Source organism: Tyto alba, unplaced genomic scaffold (assembly GCF_018691265.1).
Source record: "Tyto alba isolate M040663 unplaced genomic scaffold, T.alba_DEE_v4.0 Super-Scaffold_3, whole genome shotgun sequence".
Taxonomy (NCBI): domain Eukaryota; kingdom Metazoa; phylum Chordata; class Aves; order Strigiformes; family Tytonidae; genus Tyto; species Tyto alba.
Genome location: NW_024881304.1, coordinates 19,533,481 through 19,539,480, shown reverse-complemented (window position 1 = coordinate 19,539,480; position 6,000 = coordinate 19,533,481).

The following is a 6,000-nucleotide window of genomic DNA, read 5'->3' as shown; positions in this document are numbered from 1 at the left end:
GCAGGGTGTGTGTGTTGGGGGGGGCACAAACCCGGGCACGACCCAACAGGGCCCTTGGCCACCACGGGCTCCGCGAGCGCGGTGGGGAGGGAGGCAGCCAGCGCCGTGTCCCCACCCCGACCTGCCGCCGCTTCCCTTCCCCTCAGCTTCTCACCCCGTGGCTTGGACCGCGCGGCGCATCCCGAGGGGGACAAGCACGACGGAGTTAGCAGCTCCGGCACGCAGCAACTAGGGAACAGCTACGGGCGAGTCGGGGAGCTCAGGAACACGGAGGGACTTCATTAAGCACAGCCCCAGTGCCAACACGAGGAAACCGCTGTACTGACACCGCTCGCAGAGAGATCCCAGTGAATTCCCACTCCTTTCACCCTCTGCTCTCCTGCAACCTGGGGGGGCTGGCATCCCGCCTCTCCCCCAGCGCAGTGGGGCTACTGAAGCTGCTCGTCATGACTCCCCTCTCTTCCAGCCACAGGAAGGTTTACCCCAAACCCCAGGGAATTTGAGAAAGCCCTCAGCATTAGGCACAGTCAAGTCATCCGGAGTAACTAACTAAAGGTGACTCGATGTTATTAATTTGGAGATCCCCGGAGTATGTGATTGTTCGGTCCCTGTAAAATCACCAGAAGAGAAAAATTGCTGCAACAAGTTTTCCTTGCATTTGAAAAATGATCTTTCTTTTCTGAGTAAATTCAGAGCCGCAAAACCAGAAGGCTGGTGCCTTCCAGTTGAACAGCTTTTGAGTCCTGTTTCACTAAAAGGGTTGCTTTTCAAGCCTTGTCAATCTACGGAAATTTATTTAGGCAGTCTCAAGGGAACGTCTGGGCAAAGCATTAGTAGGTTTCTCTTATAAAAGAGACCTTTATTCACTGGTCTTTAAGTTGGCCTGAGTCTCATTTGGCTTTTTGAGTTCATGTGCAGAGAAAACGTCTGTCTTTGACAGTTTCCATGCTTCAGCGCCCTTGTGGGGCTCCGGAGGAATTTGCTAAGCCCCTAATGAAACATCTGGCTCAGCACCGACACAGCTGCACGCAGAGCCTTTCAGCCCGGGCAGCGAGCCCCCGGCGTTACCGGCATCGCGACGGCTGCCGGGGCAGACGAGCGGCCCGGGGAAAAAATAACCAACGTTGCTGTGCACACCTCCTGAGCCCCGGTCTGCTGCGGCTTGCCTGCCCTGGGACAGAAGCTGCTTTGTGGAAAAGCCCCTTTCCCCGCTCTGGGTGGTGGATGCAGCCAAAGCAAGGGCAGGTGGAACACCTGGAGCGTTTGGGGCTGCAGACCCCGGCTCCCTCCGTGGAGGTTTTTGCCCCATTTCACCCCACGGCTTGCACCCGCAGGAGCTGTTTGCTTCAAGCCTCGCGGCGAGGGATGGGCAGGGGGTGCCCAGGGGGGGACAAATTTCTAGCAAAGGCTGCGGAAAAGCAACGAGGGGGAATTAACCTTGTCAAGCGAGTGGAGCTTTGAAACGTATCAGCGCTTTGCACAATTTTAAAAAATCTGATTAAAAAAAAAAAAGAGCATTCAGCCTCTGCAGCGCTGGTCCTGCAACCTGCAGGGGCCCAGCCAGAGCTCACCCCCACTCCAGCAACAGGGGCTGGGGGGTGCAGGAGAATCCTTCAGGCAGGCAGAACCCGGCTCCCTTCGGTTTTCCTTCCTGGGCAGGGCAGGGCTCTGGGGAGGGGTGAATCGGGGGGTGCTGCAGGAGTGCGGGGCTGCCCGGGGTGCCCCGGCGCCCCAAAGGGGGGGCAACAATGCATAAAAACCTCATTGTGGAGAGGTCTACCTTTTTGACGGGTTAGCTGAAGAAGTTGAGTTAAAAGGTAAATAAAGAGCTCAAATTCGATTTATATAGGCATAATTAACCTCACTTTTTATAGAATAACGCATAGCCATACGAACTTTATTTAGCTCAGTCCTAAAGCAGCAGCTGCTGCGAGTCTCTGGAAGTGTTTCCACTGAAACACACCAGTACTTCATGAATACTTGTTTTTTCACCTCTAAATTTTTCTCTCTGGGGCTTTTAAGCAAGTTTTATTGTAGTGTTTATATAGCCACCTCAGCCTGCCTTTGGTTTATGTTTTTCTCACCTGAAACCACTGAATTTTTAGTTTTATTAGTTACAGCTATCTGAAATCACCTTCTCAAGAATTGACTGCAGTAATAAGACTCCTTAAAAGTTTCTGTTTAAGGCAACTGTCTTCCACCCAGGTATCAGTCTCTTATTGAGTTACACTCTCAAGATCAACAACTTCTCTATCGCTGCTTGTTACCACCAAGGTAAATAACAAGAATCCTGTTGATTCTAACAGGCCAGGACCGAGTCTAATTCATTGGAGAATTATCCAAGCAAACAGATTTTTTTCTTGAAATACATTGTGAAGGAGAATGCTGCTCAGCTTTTCTTGCCTGGAATGACGTGAAACAGCCCGATCCCCACCGACCCAAACCTCCACCTCCCGGGCCAGAGCAGAACAGCCTCCCGCCAGGGCCAGAGGAGGAGTCCTGCAGAGCAGACCTGCTCTCACACCCAAAAGCTGCGTGCTGCAGGAGAAGGTCAGTAGTAGAGCAAATACCTCCCCCCTCCTCCCTTTTTAGGATTTTTCTTACCTTTTCTGCAGGGTCCCAGAAGCACAGGGGGTGCAGAGCTGGCCCCAGGCCCACACATCCTGCAGCCCCCACCCTGCCACTGCTCCCTCAGCACCAGAGCCCCCTCTTCACAGCTTACGGGGCCCGTAAATAAATCACAGTGCCCAGGTGTTTTCCATAGACCTCTGATGGAAACCAGTTAAATGCTTCCAGGTCTGCCGGGGGAGCCCTGTGCAGAGCAGGGGTGGGAGCCAGCCTTGCTGCGAGGTTCCCACCAGCTCCCTTGTTCCCCCCTCGACACTGATGGGGGGGGGATGACACCTCGCCTTGAAGTTGTAGCCCGTTAATGAGAAGATCCTGTCCTCCTGTCACAGGGATAGCTAATTTGCTCCTACACATCTGAGCTGAGAAATTTTATTTCAGGTTATATCGTTTGTCTTAGGCCGTATATTGCAAATACGTACAAAGAATCAGCATCCACTCAGGCAGAGGGCTCCCTTCCTTCAAGCCCACCTCCCTTGCTGAGGTGTATAAAGGCAGCGCTCCAGCCACGGCTTGTCCCTTTATTGTTTTTCTCCCCACCTTGGCAGTGAAGGCTCCCCATGGTTGTGTGCAGGGCAGTGCACGGCTACCCCCCCCCCCGAAGCCAGGCCCAATTCCTCCTCTGGTCCCAGGGCACGTGTGGTCCTGGGCTGGGGATGACCCCGGTGGCAAGGGGGGATGCTGTGGGAAGCCTGGGAGGAGGAAGGTGACCTAAACAGAGCCGCTGTCCTTAAACAACCTCTGCCTTTCACTGCCGAAATCCTCTCAAATCACAAACAGATGGTCCCTTTTTCTTCCTCAAATATTTCTTTTTCTTTTTTTTTTTTTAAAAAAGGGGGGGACCGCAAATGAGACAGCTCTGCAAATATTTGTAGATTCAGATCAGTTAAGCTCTGAAAAACTTCAGCTTGCAAAACTCCAGCTGAAATGTGGTTTCTGCCCAGTCAATGGTTATTTTCCCTCTGCCCTCCCTCCCTCCACCCGCTCCCGGCTGGGGCTGCAGTCGGGGGGGGGGGGGGCTGTGGAGGGACCCCCTGTGCCTGGCGCAGCCCCTCGTGCCCGGGGGGCTCATCCACAAGCCCAGGGCCAGGGCTCAGGCACAGCCACCCTCCCCTGCCAGCGCCGCTACGCTCCAGTAGCCATTTCTCCTCCATTAAAGAGTTTATTTTCAAAAGCGCTTCCCCTCTTCGGCCATCCCGAGGAAACACCGGGGGTGGTTGCACTCACTAAAGCCTGCTAACTAATTAACCTCAAATAACTAACGGCACTGGGCGATGAGTTAGTTATCCCAACAGAAATATCTAAGCATCCCCAGGTTTTGCAGAGTCGAGCAGGACCCGGGATGGCAGCGCGCTCTGGCCTGTGAAAAGCAGCAGCACCTCGGGACCTTCCTCCTTCCCTCCTCCTCCTCGCAGGAGCCCTCGCCCCCTTCCCTCGGGCAGCACGCCCGCCCCGAGACCGTGGAGGGAACCGAAGCCAGACCTGGGAGACTTCGTATCCAGAAAGAGTTTATTGAAAGCTTTAGGAACATTTTCATGTATAGTCAGTTGTATTAGGAAAACAACTATACAGAACTTTTGAGTTTAAATGGGAGATGAATGTTCATATAGGAAGCACAAAGTCCTTGTGCTGGCTGCCTTTGCCCATCGACACGGCACAGTGAGACCCGTCCCTGTCCATGAACATCCATGAACATCCATGAACATCCACTGAACACCCACGAACACCCACGAACACCCGAGCTGTCCATGCGTCCGCTTGCGTACAGACACGGCTCTTCCTCCAGCAGCCTGCCAGGAGCGGGCAGGAGGTGCACTCCTGGGAGGTGCCTTCTCCCCCCCCGGCAGGGCGTGAGCATCCCATTGCACCCCGTCCCGCTGCTGCCTCAGCCTTCACAAGAGACTTGTAAGCTCGGAGCAGCAGCGTAATGAGCCGGGACCACCTCGCCGTCCCCGGAGCAGCAGCGTTCCCGCGGCGGTGACACGGCTGCTGAGGGGCCGGGACACCAACTGAATCAGCAACTGGGATTGCTGGCGCCGTCCTCCACCCCCCCGCCTTCGCCAGGGGGTGGGGAAGGGGACCCCGGGGTCCCTCGGGGGTCACCCCGCTCACCCGGGGTCCCAGGGCAGCCTGCACCAGCCAAGGCACACGCACACCTTGGTACGGGAGCTTTTATTTGCAGCGACGGACTGGGCACAGCCGTGGCACAAGATGCTTTTCAAACAGGCACACAACAGTCTGCCCTTAGTCTGCTCCTGTCGTACACAGCAGCCCCATGAAACACCTCCGTTTTTATTAACTTTCTGGACAGACCCTCTGTACATCGCTCGCTGATGGCTCTTTATGAGGCAGGCCAGCATACCCCTCTCAGTTTAACTGTCTTGAAAACCAGAGCTCGTAACCCACAGAAGGCAGCGGCAGCAGCCCCCTTCGTTCTAGATGATAAACCACAGCAAAACACAGCGTAATGTCTTCACTTGGGGTGAATATCTTCTCATGCTTACACTGAATTTCAATTTTAATATCAAAACTAAAGACTCACATATGTTTTGAGCTGTTAGATACATTAATTTCATGCTTTTGCTCCTGACACTTGAGAGGCACAGGATTTCGTTAAGCTGTTTAATTGCAGTAAGTTTTTTTAGCAGACAGTATTTTACAAGCTGCAGAAATACCTGAAAGGCTTGAGTGGATGCCAGCAGTCCAAAAAGCCCGAAGCAATCATGTGCAGGCTGAAACGGGGACTTCAGGGGGGAATTAACAATTTACAGACCACAAAATGAAACCCCCAAACCAGAACGCGCCACGGTGGGATCTTTTTCCCAAGGAGCCGAGCAAAAGCATCAGTGAGGGAGGACAGTGTCCGTGGAAAGAGGCTGCGAGGAAGCTGATGCTGCTCTGGGGGGGCTGCGGTCACAGCCCCGCAAGAGAAGCCCCATGAAGGTGCTGCCGTTGGGGACAATCCTGGCGCGTAAAGCTGACGTGACCCCTCTCGCTCAGACACCGGTCCCGTGGCAGGGAGGGTCGGGGCAGGGGGGGGTGACCCCACCTCTTCCCCACCGCCTCCCTTCGAGCCTCCGTTGGTTTTATAACCCTGGCTGTGGTGGAAGGGGGGAACCCCCTTTACCCACGCACCTCCCCAAGGAGGGGAGGGAGCAGGGGACCCCACAAAAAGAGGGGTTCAGTGGTGTTGATTTTTTTTTGTTTTGTTTTGTTTTGTTTTTGCATTTAATTTTCTTCCAGACAGCTGGGTCATGGCTGTGCACCGGCCTCGTGGGCAAGTCACTCTGCGTGGTGACCAGCTGGGTGTGCAGACGGGCAGGGACCTTCCCCCGGGGGAACGCCGCTCGGGGCGCGACTGCCCCGGCTGAAATA